General features: G+C 51.2%; 1 protein-coding gene across 1 annotated transcript in view; it reads left to right on the top strand.

The window, feature by feature from the left end:
- LOC137650050 (elongation factor-like GTPase 1) overlaps positions 1–20033 on the top strand; it is a 132023-nt gene that overhangs the window by 12889 nt on the left and 99101 nt on the right. The gene's annotated exons all lie outside the window — the stretch shown is intronic.

Here is a 20033-nt window from a genome sequence, read left to right as displayed (position 1 = left end):
TTTAAGCATTCATTGAAGTTTTTTTTGGCAAAAGAAAAAAGGAGGTTACTGCAAAAACTGATTTTTCAAGAATTTTTTTTGGCGTCGGGGTCGTTCGCGTCCGAGTATACCCTTAAAGGGGTGTCCGAGGAGCGTACCTATCCAGGGTTAATAGAGATCTAGCTAAAATTAGTGCATGGTGCAAATTACAGGGTATGAAGTTGAATCCTAACAAAACTCAAAGTATGATTGTAAGTAGGTTAAGAACAGTGGCTCCACAACATCCAGATCTCAGTATTGATAATTTTTAAATATTAAACTTAGCCGGTGAATATATAATAGCTGCAACTCTGCGGCTCGACAGACAACCAACATACTCAAAAAACTCGCGAGCGATCGCTATGCAGGTTGCGGGTGTGCCCACCAGCGCCAACTGTCGGCCAGATACCACTCTCGAATGTAAACAAAACCTTCAATTCTTTTCTGTCGACGTTGACGACAAGACGTACTTATACTCGCTGTAGAACCTGGAGTTTTCCCATCTTATTTGGTGAAGTACTTTATTTTGGTTTGAGCTTTCGCAGTACAGGTGTTTTTCCTCAACATAAACTCTTGAACTCTTTATTGAATCGGATTATTTGTTGATGACTTGGATTGTTTTTGGAATTTTCTTTGACTAATTCAAAATGGCTGACCCTTCTCAAGTACCTAGGTTTCGAAAGTGTAATGCTAAGGACTGTAATAGGCGTCTTCCAAAGGCTTCTCTCGACCCTCATACTGTTTGTTCCAATTGTCGGGGTAAAACCTGTCAATTGGGAGATCGGTGTGAGGAATGCGTGGGCCTTTCGGAATTCGATTTTATCGAATATGATAAGTACACACGCAGACTAGAGAGAGATAGGGTAAGGAGAAGTTCTTCTAGGTCCGTAGATTTTTCCTCTCCACATGCCCCTGAACCTAATCCTTCCCCTGTAGTGGTTGTTCCTAACCCCCCTTCTAGCACTCAGGAACCGTCGATGCAAGACATGTTACGTGCTATCCATGCCTTGGGGGAGAGGGTTGAAGCGTTAGCAAGTGACCGTAATCAACTCATGGCTGACGTGAAGGAACTTAAGTGCCACAGTGCCACGGCGGAAAGTGGGAAAGTGATTAGTGCGCAAAGTGTTGTGAACAGTGTTGCGACCGAGGGTTCGTCTGTTCGTGCCTGTCGTTCACCTAGTCCGGGACCTCTTGCAAGCTCCCAAGCCCAGGGGAGAAGCAATGTCGTACGACTTATGGGTTCGAGAGGCCTTGATCAGCGAACAGACGTTCCCTCTATGGTATCAGGCGTATCTCGTCAAGATCGCCCCTACCATAAGACGAGAGAGCCCATTTTTACCTCGTCGTCCGAAGGCGTTTCACGCAAGAAACCATGGAGTAAGGTTTCTAGGCCTTTGAAACGCAAGTCGGTCCCTTCAGGACAGGTCCAACGTCCCGGATGTAGTCATTGGGACAGTTCGGACCCGTTGCTGTCATCGGATGACTGCTCGCCGCCTAAGCTAGGCAAAGTTGTGCCGTCTCAGACGCTAACCCCGTCTGTTACCGCACCCGTTACCGTAGACCCTAAATGGGTTATACTGCAGGACATGCAGTCTAAGCTTGCGTCCCTTATGGAAGATTACAACGCAGAGAAGGTTTCCGTTGAACCTAGCCGTTTATCTCATGGAGATCCTGGCCGTCAGCCACCCAAGCGTTCTGTTGTGCGTCCTGTTGACGTTGGTGTTGCCAGTTCACGTCAACCAGTTGGGGTTGTACCACACCCGATGCGGTCTCGTGTGGACTTTCAACCTAATGTGGACGTTAAGCAACTCACTGATGCGCCTGGTGACGTTCTGGACGTTCGCCAACCATCAGAGTTGACTTGTTTTGACGCGGTGCGTCAACCTCCGCAACCTAGAGTTGTTTTGACTGCACAACCCAGGCGGTCTAAGCAGTCTCGGGTGGAAGCTGTGCGTCCTCACGCACCTGTTGTTGTTGTTGACAGTTCCCAGACTGTTCAACAGTTTCAGGACGCTGCGTCCTGCTCCGTCACTTATGCACCAGTGCGGGCGGACGCTGCGTGTCAAGCATTGCCTACCCCTGTGCTTGTTTCTCATCAGTTATCAGATGAGGAACTTTAGCATGAGGACGTTGCTGACCCTCAGCCTGAGGATCATCCTTCAGATATTGATGAGCCTAGAGCAGTTCCGCCATCTATGGACTTTAAGAAAGTCATGCTCATCTTTAAAGAGTTGTTCCCTGAACACTTTGTCTCTGTGGCTCCTCGTTCGCTGTCGTCTGAGTTTGTTTTAGGCGTTCCTGCTGCCATGCCAGCCTTTACAAAACTCGTTCTCTCTCGCTCATCCAAGAGAGCTTTACGGCTGTTAGGCGATTGGTTGGAAACCAAGAGGAGTTTAGGGAAGACTTCCTTTGCCTTCCCCCCAACTAAACTCTCGTCTAGATCGAGCGTCTGGTATACCACGGGAGAAGTTCTCGGCTTGGGAGTTCCTGCCTCTGCCCAGGGCGACTTCTCAAGTCTTGTAGACTCTCCCGGCCGCCTAGCCATGAGACGCTCGAAGATTAGTTGGTCATCCTCAGACCTGGACCATCTACTTAAGGGCATCTTTAGGGCTTTTGAAGTTTTTAACTTCCTTGACTGGTGTTTGGGAGCCCTGAGTAGGAAAATCTCATCAGCCGATAGAGATGTTTCCTTACTCATCATGTCCTGCATGGATAAGGCCATCCGCGATGGATCCAACGAGCTCTCCGCCTCGTTTACGTCAGGAGTCCTAAAGAAACGGGAGTCTCTGTGCTCTTTTCTGTCAGCAGGAGTGACGCCCTGTCAACGATCTGAGCTACTCTTTGCCCCTTTATCTAAGTTCTTGTTTCCTGAACTTTTGGTTAAAGAAATATCGTTGTCCCTTGTGCAGAAGGACACCCATGACTTGGTTGCGTCCTCGGCTCGCAAAGGGACCCCTTCGACTGCCTTGTCTGCTAGACCTAGGATAGACACTCCAGCGTCCAGGTTTATTCCGCCCTTTCGTGGCAGAGCCCCCAGCAGGGGAAGTACTCGTGCCGAAGGGAAGAGAGGAAAGAGGAAAGGAACCAAGTCCTCGCGAGGCAGAGTCTGACTGCCCGCAGCTTCAGACAGCAGTAGGTGCCAGACTCAAGAACTTCTGGCAAGCCTGGGAGAAGAGAGGCGCAGATCAACAGTCTGTGAGGTTGCTCAGAGAGGGGTACGAAATCCCATTTGTACGCAAACCTCCTCTATCGACGTCCCCCATCGATCTCTCTCCCAGGTACCAAGAGGAAGCAAAGAGACAAGCCCTGAAACTAGAAGTGTCTCTTTTGCTAGAGCGGTGGTCAAAGTCTCGGACCTTCAATCACCGGGGTTTTACAACCGTCTCTACCTAGTACTGAAGAAGACAGGAGGTTGGAGACCGGTGCTAGACGTCAGTGCTCTGAATGTCTTTGTCACAAAGACAAAGTTCACCATGGAGACCACGAAGTCAGTTTTAGCAGCGGTCAGAAAGGGAGACTGGATGGTCTCTCTCGACCTAAGAGACGCTTACTTCCACATCCCCATTCACTCAGATTCCCAACCTTTTCTGAGATTTGTGTTCGACAATGTGGTGTACCAGTTTCGGGCCCTGTGCTTTGGCCTAAGTCCTGCTCCTCTCGTGTTTACGAGGCTTATGAGGAATGTGGCAAAATTCCTTCATTTATCGGGTATCCGAGCCTCCCTTTATTTGAGCGACTGGCTTCTCAGAGCCTCGTCCAGTCATTGCTGTCTGAAGGATCTCAATTGGACTTTAGATCTGACCAAGGAATTGGGACTTCTGGTCAACTTGGAAAAGTCCCAGCTGATCCCATCCCAAACTATTCTGTATTTAGGGATGGAGATTCGCAGTCCAGTTTTTCGGGCTTTTCCGTCGGCCCCCAGAATAGATCAAGCCCTGCTCGTAATCCAAAAGATGTTGAAGAGAGAACGTTGCTCAGTCAGGATTTGGATGAGTCTGATAGGAACGCTATCATCCCTGGAGCAGTTTGTCTCGCTAGGAAGGCTACACCTCCGACCTCTACAATTCCATCTAGCTTTGCACTGGAAAAAGGACAAGACGCTAGAGGCGGTCTCGATCCCGATTTCCGAAACAGTAAAGACTTGCCTGAATTGGTGGAAAGACAATATCAGTCTACGAGAGGGACTTCCCCTAGCAGTTCAGAAACCAAACCACGTCCTCTTCTCAGACGCATCGGATTTGGGTTGGGGTGCGACACTGGACGGTCGGGAATGCTCAGGTCTGTGGACCTCAAGTCAGAGGAGCATGCATATCAACGGCAAGGAGCTTTTGGCAGTTCACCTGGCCTTGATAAGCTTCGAGAGTCTCCTTCTAGACAAAGTGGTGGAGGTCAACTCGGACAACACCACAGCCTTGGCGTACATTTCCAAACAAGGAGGTACCCACTCTCTGACGCTGTACGAGATAGCAAGGGACCTGCTCATCTGGTCAAGAGATCGAGGCATCTCCCTAGTGACGAGGTTTATCCAGGGCGACTTGAACGTTCTAGCAGATTGTCTCAGTCGGAAAGGTCAGGTAATTCCAACCGAATGGACCCTCCACAAGGATGTGTGCAAGAGGCTTTGGGCGACTTGGGGTCAACCCATCATAGACCTCTTTGCAACCTCGATGACCAAGTGGCTTCCAATCTATTGCTCTCCAGTCCCAGACCCAGCAGCAATACATATAGATGCCTTTCTCCTAGACTGGTCTCACCTAGACCTTTACGCATTCCCACCATTCAAGATTGTCAACAAGGTACTGCAGAAGTTCGCCTCTCACGAAGGGACAAGGTTGACGTTAGTTGCTCCCCTCTGGCCCGCGAGAGAATGGTTCACCGAGGTACTTCGATGGCTGGTAGACTTTCCAAGAAGTCTTCCTCTAAGAGTAGACCTATTACGTCAGCCACACGTAAAGAAGGTACACCAAAGCCTCCACGCTCTTCGTCTGACTGCCTTCAGACTATCGAAAGACTCTCGAGAGCTAGAGGCTTTTCGAAGGAGGCAGCCAGTGCGATTGCAAGAGCGAGGAGAGCTTCTACCATTAGAGTTTACCAATCGAAGTGGGAAATCTTCTGAGACTGGTGCAAGTCAGTATCTGTATCCTCGTCCAGTACCTCTGTAGCCCAAATCGCGGACTTTCTCTTATATCTGAGAAGAGTTCGCTCCCTTTCAGCTCCCACGATCAAGGGCTACAGGAGCATGTTGGCTTCGGTCTTCCGGCATAGAGGCTTAGATCTTTCCAACAATAAAGATCTACAAGATCTCCCTAAGTCTTTTGAGACCTCTAAGGAATGTCGTTTAGCTACACCTGGATGGAATTTAGACGTGGTCCTAAGATTCCTCATGTCAGACAGGTTCGAGCCTTTACATTCAGCCTCCCTGAAGGATCTCACTCTTAAGACTCTTTTCCTGGTGTGCTTGGCCTCAGCTAAAAGAGTCAGTGAACTTCATGCCTTCAGCAAGAACATCGGTTTTTCGACAGAAAAAGCCTCTTGTGCTCTTCAACTTGGTTTCCTATCCAAGAATGAACTGCCTTCTCGTCCTTGGCCTAAATCTTTTGATATTCCTAGCTTATCAAAGATCGTGGGCAACGAGTTAGAGAGAGCATTATGCCCCGTTAGAGTTCTTAAGTTCTATTTAGCTCGTACTAAGCCTTTAAGAGGTAAATCTGAAGCGTTATGGTGTTCAGTTAAGAAACCATCCTTACCTATGTCAAAGAATGCTTTGTCATATTTTATCAGATTGTTAATACGAGAAGCTCATTCACACTTGAGTGAGGAAGACCGATCTTTGCTTAAGGTTAAGACGCACGAAATTAGAGCTATAGCAACTTCCGTGGCCTTTAAGCAAAATAGATCTCTGCAAAGTATCATGGACGCGACCTTTTGGAGAAGCAAGTCAGTGTTCGCGTCATTTTACTTGAAAGATGTCCAGACTCTTTACGAGGACTGCTACACACTGGGTCCATTCGTAGCAGCGAGTGCAGTAGTGGGTGAGGGCTCAACCACTACACTTCCCTAATTCAATATCCTTTTAATCTGTCTCTTGAAATGTTTTTAATATTGTTTTTTGGGTTATACGGAAGGCTAAGAAGCCTTTCGCATCCTGGTTGATTTGGCGGGTGGTCAAAGTCATTTCTTGAGAGCGCCCAGATTAGGGGTTTGATGAGGTCCTGTTGTATGGGTTGCAGCCCTGGATACTTCAGCTCCTGGGAGTCTGTCAGCATCCTAAGAGGATCGCTGGGCTCCGTGAGGAAGACAGACTTAAAAGGCAGAGTAATCGTCTAAGTCGACTTCCTTACCAGGTACCTATTTATTTTGGTTTTGTTATACTGTATTGATAACTGTCAAAATGAAAAAACTCTTAGCTTATACGCTGTAAACATATTAACTCTGGTCTCTACCCACTTCCTGGGGTGTGAATCAGCTATTATATATTCACCGGCTAAGTTTAATTTTTAAAAATGATATTTTAATTATAAAATAAATTTTTGAATATACTTACCCGGTGAATATATAAATTAAATGACCCTCCCTTCCTCCCCAATAGAGACGCAGCGGGACGAGAAGAATTGAAGGTTTTGTTTACATTCGAGAGTGGTATCTGGCCGACAGTTGGCGCTGGTGGGCACACCCGCAACCTGCATAGCGATCGCTCGCGAGTATGTTGTCTGTCGAGCCGCAGAGTTGCAGCTATTATATATTCACCGGGTAAGTATATTCAAAAATTTATTTTATAATTAAAATATCATGTTTCTTTAACTTTGTATAACTCTTTTAGAATTTTAGGTGGGAGATTTGACAGAAAATTTACTTTTGAGAAACACATTAGGTCTGCATCTTCTTCCTTTGCACAAAAAAATTGGCTAATTGAGAAAGTCTTACAAAATTTTCAGTGATCAATCTATTCAGAAGAAGAGTTTTAATCCTTTTATTCTACCTTGTTTTGAGTATTGTTCTCCTGTCTGGTGTTCAGCTGCTGATTCTCATCTTAATTTGTTGGACAGAAACTTACACTCTATTAAATTTCTTTTGTTCCGTAACTGGATACAAACCACGCTATTTACGTGGGGTAATTACTTTGGCGACAGCCGATGACGAGCCATAAAGTTTTAACGAGGGTGTCCTACCCCACCGCTAGCTAGCGGGGGGGTAGGGAGGGGTAGCTAGCAACCCCTCCCCCTCACACACACCGGAGAATACTCCACTTTACTTTTGGCTCGCATAGTGATCGGAGGTTTCCGCTCCTATGCTCTCTTGACGGCCATTATTGTTTTGTCTTTTAACTTTCCTTTTCTTATTCTGGATATATTTAAACATTACTGATGTTTATATATATTTTTGTGTATAGAAAATGTAAGTTTCCTTTGCTTTCGGTGTTGTGCGGTGTGTATTGTGTACGTCTGCTAGAGTTCGCCGGCTCAGGCCACCACGATCTTTCCGTGCTCACGGCCTTGCACTTCTAGGCCACCATGGTTGCCTTTCGTGGAGTCCGGCCCTTCTCTTGAGGTCGTTCAACTCTTACTCCATACTACGCCTACGATAGCTTCTCAGTCTGAGTCGCTGTTTCGTTTATTTGTCTCAATTATTTTTATGAACATAATTGTGTTTTATCTTTTCAGTTCAGGGCTCACGTCCCTTCGGGGGTCGGTGATCCTTGGAACATTCAAAGTCAGTTGCATAATTATAATGTTATAATTCTGTTTGTTAACTTCGTTCCCCCCCCTCACCTGGGCATGCCGGGTGGGGGAGGGGGAGCGCATACCTTCTTTCGTTCTTATATTTTTTCCCTCGGAGTTTCTCTTCGGAGTTTCACCCGGGGGAATTTCTGTTAAATAATTATTTTGTTTTATTTTCCAGTTTGCGATGCTGTTTCTTTGTGCCTTTTGTGTGCCTTCGAAGCAGAGCTGTCCTGTTATCCTGGGGAGTCGGCTTCTCCGCCGTCTCAAGGCGTTCGTCAGGGGCGTTTCCTTCTCTTAGAAGTTCCCCCATGACTACTGCCAGCTCTTCATTGCATCCTAGACCGATAAGGAGGTTCGCCTCCAGGGTAGTTAATTAACTTCCCTTTTTACTTCCTTGGTCTTTAGGCGGTTATGCTCTTGGGGCTGAGCGGCCGCCCTTGTGACTCGCTCAAGGGGCTGAGCGGTTGCAAGGCTAGACCATGGTACTAGCGACTATGCTCTTGGGGCTGAGCGGTCATTTCTGTGGCTACGCTCAAGGGGCTGAGCAGCTGCAGGTTCAGTCTGGCCCTCTCTCGTTCGCGAGGGAGGCCTCACTAAGGGCTCCTCTTCGGAGGATTGCTCCTTTTGTCTCTTCTACGAAATGTCCCCTCCCGTTCGCGTGAGAGGACACTCACAGAGACTCCTCTTCGGAGGATTGTTCCTGCTACTTCTGCTGATCTCAGGGCCTTTCGGGACTCCATCGACAGTCTCTTCTACGAAGTGCTCACCTCTCTCGTTCGCGAGAGAGGCCACTCATAGAGACTCCTCTTCGGAGGATTGTTCCTGTTTATAACAGCTTGCTGTTCAGTCACTAACACTTTCGGTGTTTAGTGACAGGGAAACTTCGGTTTCCTTTTTTCCCTGACCCTTCGGGGTCTCGGAGCTTAGTTACGCAGTTCCCTCGGGCTCTCGTAACTTTAGTCACTTCTACACTTCGGTGATTAGTGACGGAGAAACTTCGGTTTCTCGTCGCATTGACCCTTCGGGGTCTTGCAACTACTCTTCAGTGTACCTGTTGCCTGCTGTATCCGTTCCTGATTGCAGACGCGCCTTGGGCACCCACGCCCCCGTTATCTAACGGGCTCCTTCCTTCGGGGCAGGAGAGAATTTCTCACACCTTGAGTAAGTCCCTTAAGTGCCAGGTATCACCTGTGCGCCAACGTTCCCTTACACGCTTGCGCTCGACTGCTGTTCTTGCGGTTCCTGAGTCTGCCCTCAGAGACACCCCGTTCCAGTATTCAGTTAGGCTGCTACCAACGTTCCCTGCGCATTTTGCGCACATCGTTGGGGTTCCTGAGTCAGCGCACTGGCGCTCACCAGTGTTTCAGCCTAGGGTGTCTCTAAGTCTCTTCTACGAAGGACACCTCTCCCGTTTGCGGGAAAGGTACCTCACAGAGACCACTCCTCGGAGTATTTACCAGTCCCTCAGTTGATCGTCGGCACTGAAGTAGACCTCCGGGTCCTCTTCAAGGGATGCCCTCCCTTTTAGGGACATATCCCAGTTCCTGATCTACGAGTTAGCCGACGATCTTCTGATGCTCGCTGACGTATAAACGTTGATGATCGCCCGCGCGCGGGATGGTTTCCTGCGCGCGATCTCGCGATCGTCAACGGTTAGCCGACGATCTTCTGCTCGTGCTAACGCGTAAGCGTTGATGATCGCCCGCGCGTGGGATGGTTTCCCGCGCGCGATCAATGACGCGCCCGCGTGCGGGATTATTTCCCGCCCGCGACCTCGCGGTCGTCGATGGTTTAGCCGACGATCTTATGTTCGCGCTAACGCATAAGCGTTGATGATCACCCGCGTGCGGGATGGTTTCCCGCGTGCGATCTCGCGATCGTCGAAGAACGATTGATCGTTAGCCGACGATCTTCTGTTCGCGCTAACGCGTAAGCGTTGATGATCGCCCGCGCGCGGGATGGTTTCCTGCGCGCTATCTCACGATCGTCGACGATCGTTAGCCGACGATTTTCTGTTCGCGCTATCGCATAAGCGTTGATGATCGCCCGCGCGCGGGATGGTTCCCTGCGCGCCATCTCGCGATCGTCGAGGGTCGTTAGCCGACTATCTTCTGTTCGCGCTAATGCGTAAGCGTTGATGATCGCCCACGCGCGGGATAGTTTCCCGCGCGCGACCTTCATGCCCTTTCGTTCGCGATCGTCATCCCGGCAACGGTCGTTAGCCGGCGATCTTCGGATCCAGCGCTAGGCGTGCAAGCGCTGACGATCATCTTAGTGTGCGTAAGCGCCGAGAATCGGTCTGTGTGCGGGATGGTTTCCCACGTGCGGGATCATCAAGGGCCGTTAGCCGGCGATCTTCGGATCCGGCGGTAAGCGGAAGCGCCGACGATCTTCATAGTACGCTTAGGCGCACGACAACGAGGTCATTCGCGCGCGATCGCCTACGGCCGTTCGCCGCCGATCTTCGGTTTCGGCGCTAGGCGCGCGAGCGCCGACGATCTTCACGGTACGCGTGAGCGCCGAAGATCGTTCCGTTCGCGGGATAGTTTATCGCGTGCGACCATCGAGGCTCACGCAATCATCGCACGGATCATCCGCGCGCAGTTTTCCCGCTCGCGATCGTCGTAGATCGTCCGCGCGCGGACACCGAGGTTCCCGCTCGTGATCGCCGACTATCTTCTCTCGCGTGCGAGCTCCGACGATCGTCGCTTACGCGAGATCGTCCGGGCTCGCGAGAATCGCCGACGATCGCCTTAAATAGTTTGAGATCTGTCGCATGCGGGCACTATGGGTCCCCGCCCACTGTCTCCTACGGTTTTTCTCGCGCTAGCGCCGAAGATCTTCGTACTCGCGTAAGCACCGAAGATCGTCAGCATTTCTTCTGCATTTTTCTTCCGCGGGTGGGATGGTTCCCCACATGCAATCGCCGTCGGCGCTAGCACCGGCGATCTTTTTTCGCCGAGATCGTTCACGCGTGGGATGATTTCCCTCGCCCACGATCTTTCACGCGCAAGCGCCAGCGATTTTCATACGCACAGAGACGCGGGGATCGTTCACACGGTCGCCGATACGCCCACGCTCTCGCGGGTTCGCGGGCATGCAGGCGCGGTTATCTGCTACGCATGCTTTATTCACGTGCTACCCAGATCTGTGCTTTTCGCGCGATCGTCTGCGTGATCGGCGCACCGTTCTCCGACACGGCCACGCCCTGTTTACATCAGGGCTTATGGCAGTCAGGCCACCTCCGCATTTCCCTCCCCCGCAGCGCAGAGTAGCGCCCTCTCCGGAGGGGGAGAGGTTTCCGGTCAGGTCAAAGGTCTCTTCTCCCTTCACTGCAGTTTCTCTACGGGCGAACCCTCATGTGTCATCTCCCCCAGAGGATCGAACGATCCTCTTCCCTCCAGAGGGACTCCCTGTCAGCGCGAGGATTGGTCGGCATCCCTGGTGGGATGCCGTAGTCAGAGCGCTCAAACAGGCAATGAGCCTGTGCCTTCTGACTGGGGTCACTAATCAGTGGCAGCTTCCTCTCCCCCTGAAAGGGGTGAGAGGAATCCCTGGCATGGTATCTTCCCCAAGGACTATCCTGTCCCTTCGCGAGTCCTTACACAGGCGATGAGCCCTCCTCAGTCTCCATCTCCCCTCCCCCGCAGATGAGCTTTGCCCATCCCCAGTGAAGAAGTGTTTTAATTCTTTTATTCTACCTTGTTTTGAGTATTGTTCTCCTGTCTGGTGTTCAGCTGCTGATTCTCATCTTAATTTGTTGGACAGAAACTTACGGTCTATTAAATTTCTAATTCCTGGTCTAGATATTAATCTTTGGCACCGTCGTTCAATTAGTTCATTATGCATGTTGCATAAGATTTTTTCATAACTCTGACCATCCTTTACATTCAGATCTTCCTGGACAATTCTATCTTGTTCGTAATACTAGGCAGACAGTTAATTCTAATAGCCAGGCCTTCTCCATCATGAGGCTCAATACTACACGGTATTCTAGAGGTTTTATTCCAGCTGTGACCAAGTTGTGGAATAATCTTCATAATCGGGTAGCTGTATCGGAGAACTTCAAAAGTTCAAAGTTGGAGCAAATGTTTTTGTGCTGAACAGGCTGACATAAGTCTTTTTATATTTTACGTATGACATATCTGTTTTAACGTTTGTAATTTTTTAGAATGATTTATTGTTAATTTGTTCACATCATTTACTATTTATATCCTTATTTGTTCTGGCGTGATATACAAACCTCTTAATGATTTAATATATGAATTTGCTTCTGCTCAGCTGAAACAGCTGAAGATAAAAAAAACCCAGGCAGTTGTGCTGAATGGTTGGCTGGTGGTATGGGGTGGAGCTTAGCTCCAACCGCCCCCACCCCCGGCCCGCTTTCCTCATTCACTCGCTTCGGCTCAACATGGATGGTTGTGCTACTCTCCGCTCTCTACGCTGCAGCCCTTTGCCTTCTCTTGTACTTGTGTGATTGTTATGGAGGAGAAAGTTACTCGTAAGATGCGATGTTGTGTAGGCTGTGGCTGGCTCTGCGGTAGGTGGCTTTCGTCTTCTTCTGTAGACCCAGACACGCTCTGCCCAACATGCAGGGGAAAACGTTGCTCTCAAGGTACTCCCTTCCGTGAGTGTGAATCCTGGCCGCCCTTGCAGTGGCAAGCTTTCAAGAATAGACGCAAATATCACCGGAACCCTAAAGCTTCTTCTTCTTCGGAGAGCTCACCTCTTTCGAAGAAGAAGAAGGGGGAGCCAGTGCAAAGTGCGTCGTCTCAGGAGACTACCACAGCGAAGTCTGCTCACGCACTCTCCGAATCAGAGGAGGGTGGGGGTATGATTTTGGGAAGCTCGGATTCACAGCCTGTCGGGGGGTTTCGGCGGGGAAGCGGGTGACCTTAGCACTCCCGCTACTTTGGCGATCTCGAGGAACACCCGACAGATTGTTGGACCATCTGATAACGATGACAACACGTTACCTGGTAAGATGGGGAAACTTTGGGCGTCTCTCGGATTATCAGGTAAGCCTGACTTGGATTTGTGAAAATGCTGTTTAACTCTGGCGGACGAGATTGAGCAACGTTATTTGAATGATCCGATTGTTGATGAACACATGAGTGTAACGGATTTTGCAACTTTATCGACTCCCATGTTCCCTGATGCTCCTGTTGTTGTTGACCATGTTCCTGTTAAAGCATTTGTTCCTTGCAAAATGCAAACTTTTTCCAAGGGTAAAATAACTGCAGGAATCTCTGTTAAAACAAGGGAGAGTAAGGTTTTAAACGCGGAGATTTCTTTAATGACTGCTGGAAAACCCTTTGCAGCTTCACTCGCAAGTCAGTTAAAATTAAAATCTGCCAAAACTCCTGCTGATACAATATGTTTTTCAGGTTCGCCAAGTTCACCGACCACGGCATCTTCCTACGGACATGGCTCAGATTGTTCATCCTCGTCCAGTGTCGTCTGCTGTTGCCTCGACTACCATTCCAGTACCTCAGAGGGGTCACAAGAAGAGGAAGCGTGGGTGGTATTCTTCTAGTTCCTCCTGCTCTTTCCTCGTCTTCGTCTTCATCTCCTGACTCTGACTAAGGAGAAAAAGGAAGGGGAAGAAGAGGAAAGTGAAGAGGGCCAGGAAGGCCAGTCGCAGTCGAAGGGACATGGCCCCCCGAGACACCACTTCTCCTCCAGAAGATGAGGGCGACGCGAGAGATTCCTGTGTTCCCCGCGCTCGTGGGATTGTTCAGGGCGAATCTCCCGCAAGGCCTCCATGCACGACAACCGCGCTCGAGGGCGTTGGTATCCTCTCATAGAGCATGGTGACGGGGTCTTTGGGCCCCCGAGCTGCTGCTCAGACTCGAATTGAACCGCTCTTGAGCGGGGAAATGAGAGTTCAGGCTTCGGCACAAGAAATCTCAGCTGTGGTCTCTCGTCAAGAATCCGCGGTACACACGACTACCTCCATGGGGCTAGCAACGCGGACCGACTCTGCGACTCGTGTGTCGCGTGAGCAGGGTGTGTCGCGTGAGCAGGGTGTGTCGCGTGAGCAGGGAGCAGGCCCAGACAGCCGCGCCACTCGGGACTGGTATGGAGCCACCTCGCGCTTTAGCCCACGACATGGGGGCCGGTCGTGCATGACCAGGCCAGCTCTCGCGCATACCAGCAGCGCGAGATGCAGCCAACCCCCATGCTTTCTGGCCATGTAACAGGTGAGGCCGCGCACACCAATCGCGTGACTAATCTGCCTACACCTGGTGTGAGCACTGCAGTTCCCAGCGACTCGCTCGCGATTGATCTCCTTCTTGAGATTCTTGGGGCTCACAGCGACCAATCATGCACTCGGTTGCAGTGGGAACCTCGATGCATTCCGTCGGGGATGAACCCTGCCAGGGTCCTTCCTAAACCCCTGAATACATGCCTGGTTTGGTCTTAATACCAAAGCAAGGGTATTCATGGGGAATGTCATCACTCGTGCAGCATGTCGCTTCCCCTACACCTACGGAGGTAGTGGGACCGAGGGATCAGCCACCTCCACGGCCAGTGAAGGCCGTGGAGATGGAAGATCCCGAGGTGGAGTCGCCGTTCCTGGAGCTCATAAACCTCATGCGCGAGATTAATGGCCTCAGGGCTCCTGGGGTAGTGTCTGAGGATAATTTTACAGCCTTGGAGATCCTATGAGGACCCCCCGAAGGCAGTTCACGGCCCATCACACTACCCTGGTAGAGACAGGCTACTCGAGCATTGGACTGAGTGAGTGACCAGATTGCAGGACCCGGTGACTCGCCTAGGAGCCAAGGTTCGAACAAGATTCTCCCTTAACCACTCTAGCGACAGAAGAGGTACTATATCACAGAGTCTTCTGTGCCTTGTCCTCTCCCTCTCGACCCCGCGGTCGGAGCGCTTGCTGGGGGTTCCTCGGTCGAGAGTTTGAAATCCTAGTGTCTCTTTCTCGGCCTCTGAGATTTCAACTATGGAGTCCATCTCTGTTACTGCTCTCCATGCTGCTTCGTGGCTCGACCACTGGTATGGTATGGCCACAGTGTTTGCGTGGGACACCAAGCTTGCTACCCCTGAACACATGGAGCAGTACAGGAACTTTTTTTTGTCTGGTGGGAAAGCTGTTGCTTTTCTCTTGGACCAGCCACCCAGTATGCCAATTTGATCCTCAAAAAGCGCGAGGCAATAGCCGCTCATTTGGCGAAACAGATTGGTTCAGGAGAGGCCTGGCACTCAGGAATGCTCCTATTAGAGCTGCAACTTCTCTCTTTCCACGGGAGGAAGTTCAGGTCACTCGGAATAAATGGCGCCTCGACTTGAAGGACTCCATTATCCACCAGGCGTAGGCTGCGAGTTTCAAGGGACCTGGTCCCGCAAAACTGTCCGCGGCTAGGCCGAGTCAGGCCAATCCCACGGGAAGTAGCAAGGGTACCGCTGGTCGTGCTCCTGCTGCTCCTGTGCAGCTGAGACCTACTCCTGTTCAGAAAGGTTCTTCCTCAAAAAGCCCTTTCAGCCTCCCTCGGGAGCTCCTCCACGTCGCGGAAAGAACAGGGCCAAGCGAGGGAAAGAGAAATGTTGAGATTGGCTTTCTCCTTCCTATGTTGCCCAAGGTAGGGGGATGCCTATTGCGCCATTGGGCGATGTGGCAGCACCTCGGGGCCGAGGAATGGGTAGTGTTGACCCTTTGCGAAAGGGTACAAGCTCCCATTTGTGCTTCATCCCCCCCCCCCCATCCTCCACTCCAATAGAGTTCCACACGTAAGCTCCCACATCTCCGAAGGCTCTGGCCTTAGAGGCGGAGGTCCAGGAAATGTTGGAGAAGGATGCGCTATAAGTCGTACACGATCAGTCACCAGGGCACCAGGGTTCTACTGTCGTCTCTTCCTGGTTGAGAAGGCGCCAGGAGGTTGGAGACCGATCATTGACCTTACGCCATTTAAAGTTTGTTCAGCAAACTGCGTTCAAGATGCTGACAGTTCGCACTGTGCAGTTAGCCATCAGGCAGTATGACTTCATACTTTCGACAGATTTGAAGGATGCATACTTTCAAGTACCAGTTCATCGGTAGTCTCGAAAGTACCTCCGATTCATCTTCCAGGGCACGGTGTACCAGTTCAAAGTCCTGTGCTTCGGACTGTGCACAGCTCTCCAAGTGTTCACGCAAGTGTTCACGACGGTAGCAGCTTGGGCCCACTCGAGGGGCATCCGCCTACTGATGTACCTCGACGACTGACTGATTCTCGCTCCCTCGTAGGAGCAGTTGATTCAGGACCAAAACTCACTTCTGGCAGTTTGTCGCAATCTGGGGATCGTGGTGAACTACGAGAAGTCGAACCTCATTCCCAAGCAGAAGGTGAAGTATCTGGGAATGCTGATCAACTCGGCAGCAGCTCGCATTTTTCCTTCTAAAGAACGGATCAGCAGACTCAGAGAGGTTGCGCAGCCGTTCCTGTCGCAGAAACAACTTCTAGCCCTCCAGTGGCAAGCTCTTCTAAGTCACCTCTCCTCGCTGGAGAAGCTCGTTCCTTTCGGGCGGATCCACCTCCGCTCCCTTCAGTGGGGTCTAAAGGAGCAGTGGTCGGCAGCCACCGATCCTCCCTCTTGTCCGGTCCTCATAGAACGCGAAGTAAGGGAGGATCTCCTTTGGTGGCTAAACGAGGAGAACCTCATGAGAGGGTTTCTCATAAACTCTCCTCCACCTCAGTTCCGTCTGTTCATAGACGCATCCACGGAAGGTTGGGGTGCACACCTGGATGACTTAGTCGTGTCAGGTGTATGGTCGGAAGAGGAGAAACGCCTGCTCATCAACGTGCTGGAAATGATGGCGGTCTCGAGAGCACTCATTCATTTCCAGGCCCGTTTCAGAGAGCATTCGGTAGTGCTGATGAGCGACAACATGTCCGTGGTCGCGTACGTGAACAAGCAAAGGGGCACGCTCTCGCGTCCCTTGCACAGTTGACGAGGCTGGTGTTTCTGTGGGCAGAGAGTCAACATGTAACCTTGTCAGCCAGGTACATTCCAGGCAAGAGAAATTTTCTGCCAGACGCCTTAAGTCGCAGAAACCAGGTAATAGGGGTAGAATGGTCTCATCACCCTTGGGTAGCGAGTCGAGTACTATGCTCTCTTGACGGCCATTATTGTTTTGTCTTTTAACTTTCCTTTTCTTATTCTGGATATATTTAAACATTACTGATGTTTATATATATTTTTGTGTATAGAAAATGTAAGTTTCCTTTGCTTTCGGTGTTGTGCGGTGTGTATTGTGTACGTCTGCTAGAGTTCGCCGGCTCAGGCCACCACGATCTTTCCGTGATCACGGCCTTGCACTTCTAGGCCACCATGGTTGCCTTTCGTGGAGTCCGGCCCTTCTCTTGAGGTCATTCAACTCTTACTCCATACTACGCCTACGATAGCTTCTCAGTCTGAGTCGCTGTTTCGTTTATTTGTCTCAATTATTTTTATGAACATAATTGTGTTTTATCTTTTCAGTTCAGGGCTCACGTCCCTTCGGGGGTCGGTGATCCTTGGAACATTCAAAGTCAGTTGCATAGTTATAATGTTATAATTCTGTTTGTTAACTTCGTTCCCCCCCCTCACCTGGGCATGCCGGGTGGGGGAGGGGGAGCGCATACCTTCTTTCGTTCTTATATTTTTTCCCTCGGAGTTTCTCTTCGGAGTTTCACCCGGGGGAATTTCTGTTAAATAATTATTTTGTTTTATTTTCCAGTTTGCGATGCTGTTTCTTTGTGCCTTTTGTGTGCCTTCGAAGCAGAGCTGTCCTGTTATCCTGGGGAGTCGGCTTCTCCGCCGTCTCAAGGCGTTCGTCAGGGGCGTTTCCTTCTCTTAGAAGTTCCCCCATGACTACTGCCAGCTCTTCATTGCATCCTAGACCGATAAGGAGGTTCGCCTCCAGGGTAGTTAATTAACTTCCCTTTTTACTTCCTTGGTCTTTAGGCGGTTATGCTCTTGGGGCTGAGCGGCCGCCCTTGTGACTCGCTCAAGGGGCTGAGCGGTTGCAAGGCTAGACCATGGTACTAGCGACTATGCTCTTGGGGCTGAGCGGTCGTTTCTGTGGCTACGCTCAAGGGGCTGAGCAGCTGCAGGTTCAGTCTGGCCCTCTCTCGTTCGCGAGGGAGGCCTCACTAAGGGCTCCTCTTCGGAGGATTGCTCCTTTTGTCTCTTCTACGAAATGTCCCCTCCCGTTCGCGTGAGAGGACACTCACAGAGACTCCTCTTCGGAGGATTGTTCCTGCTACTTCTGCTGATCTCAGGGCCTTTCGGGACTCCATCGACAGTCTCTTCTACGAAGTGCTCACCTCTCTCGTTCGCGAGAGAGGCCACTCAGAGAGACTCCTCTTCGGAGGATTGTTTCTGTTTATAACAGCTTGCTGTTCAGTCACTAACACTTTCGGTGTTTAGTGACAGGGAAACTTCGGTTTCCTTTTTTCCCTGACCCTTCGGGGTCTCGGAGCTTAGTTACGCAGTTCCCTCGGGCTCTCGTAACTTTAGTCACTTCTACACTTCGGTGATTAGTGACGGTCACATTGACCCTTCGGGGTCTTGCAACTACATGTACTCCTCAGTGTACCTGTTGCCTGCTGTATCCGTTCCTGATTGCAGACGCGCCTTGGGCGCCCACGCCCCCGTTATCTAACGGGCTCCTTCCTTCGGGGCAGGAGAGAATTTCTCACACCTTGAGTAAGTCCCTTAAGTGCCAGGTATCACCTGCGCGCCAACGTTCCCTTACACGCTTGCGCTCGACTGCTGTTCTTGCGGTTCCTGAGTCTGCCCTCAGAGACACCCCGTTCCAGTATTCAGTTAGGCTGCTACCAACGTTCCCTGCGCATTTTGCGCACATCGTTGGGGTTCCTGAGTCAGCGCACTGGCGCTCACCAGTGTTTCAGCCTAGGGTGTCTCTAAGTCTCTTCTACGAAGGACACCTCTCCCGTTTGCGGGAAAGGTACCTCACAGAGACCACTCCTCGGAGTATTTACCAGTCCCTCAGTTGATCGTCGGCACTGAAGTAGACCTCCGGGTCCTCTTCAAGGGATGCCCTCCCTTTTAGGGACATATCCCAGTTCCTGATCTACGAGTTAGCCGACGATCTTCTGATGCTCGCTGACGTATAAACGTTGATGATCGCCCGCGCGCGGGATGGTTTCCTGCGCGCGATCGTCAACGGTTAGCCGACGATCTTCTGCTCGTGCTAACGCGTAAGCGTTGATGATCGCCCGCGCGTGGGATGGTTTCCCGCGCGCGATCAATGACGCGCCCGCGTGCGGGATTATTTCCCGCCCGCGACCTCGCGGTCGTCGATGGTTTAGCCGACGATCTTATGTTCGCGCTATAGCATAAGCGTTGATGATCGCCCGCGTGCGATCTCGCGATCGTCGAAGAACGAGGGATCGTTAGCCGACGATCTTCTGTTCGCGCTAACGCATAAGCGTTGATGATCGCCCGCGCGCGGGATGGTTCCCTGCGCGCCATCTCGTGATCGTCGAGGGTCGTTAGCCGACTATCTTCTGTTCGCGCTAATGCGTAAGCGTTGATGATCGCCCACGCGCGGGATAGTTTCCCGCGCGCGACCTTCAGGCCCTTTCGCTCGCGATCGTCATCCCGGCAACGGTCGTTAGCCGGCGATCTTCGGATCCAGCGCTAGGCTTGCAAGCGCTGACGATCTTAGTGTGCGTAAGCGCCGAGAATCGGTCTGTGTGCGGGATGGTTTCCCACGTGCGGGATCATCAAGGGCCGTTAGCCGGCGATCTTCGGATCCGGCGGTAAGCGGAAGCGCCGACGATCTTCATAGTACGCTTAGGCGCACGACAACGAGGCCATTCGCGCGCGATCGCCTACGGCCGTTCGCCGCCGATCTTCGGTTTCGGCGCTAGGCGCGCGAGCGCCGACGATCTTCACGGTACGCGTGAGCGCCGAAGATCGTTCCGTTCGCGGGATAGTTTATCGCGTGCGACCATCGAGGCTCACGCAATCATCGCACGGATCATCCGCGCGCAGTTTTCCCGCTCGCGATCGTCGTAGATCGTCCGCGCGCGGACACCGAGGTTCCCGCTCGTGATCGCCGACTATCTTCTCTCGCGTGCGAGCTCCGACGATCGTCGCTTACGCGAGATCATCCGGGCTCGCGAGAATCGCCGACGATCGCCTTAAATAGTTGGAGATCTGTCGCATGCGGGCACTATGGGTCCCCGCCCACTGTCTCCTACGGTTTTTCTCGCGCTAGCGCCGAAGATCTTCGTACTCGCGTAAGCACCGAAGATCGTCAGCATTTCTTCTGCATTTTTCTTC

This window comes from Palaemon carinicauda, chromosome 11 (genome assembly GCF_036898095.1).
Source record: "Palaemon carinicauda isolate YSFRI2023 chromosome 11, ASM3689809v2, whole genome shotgun sequence".
Taxonomy (NCBI): domain Eukaryota; kingdom Metazoa; phylum Arthropoda; class Malacostraca; order Decapoda; family Palaemonidae; genus Palaemon; species Palaemon carinicauda.
The sequence above is the reverse complement of the archived record's forward strand: the minus strand, read 5'-3'. Positions and strand labels throughout refer to the sequence as shown.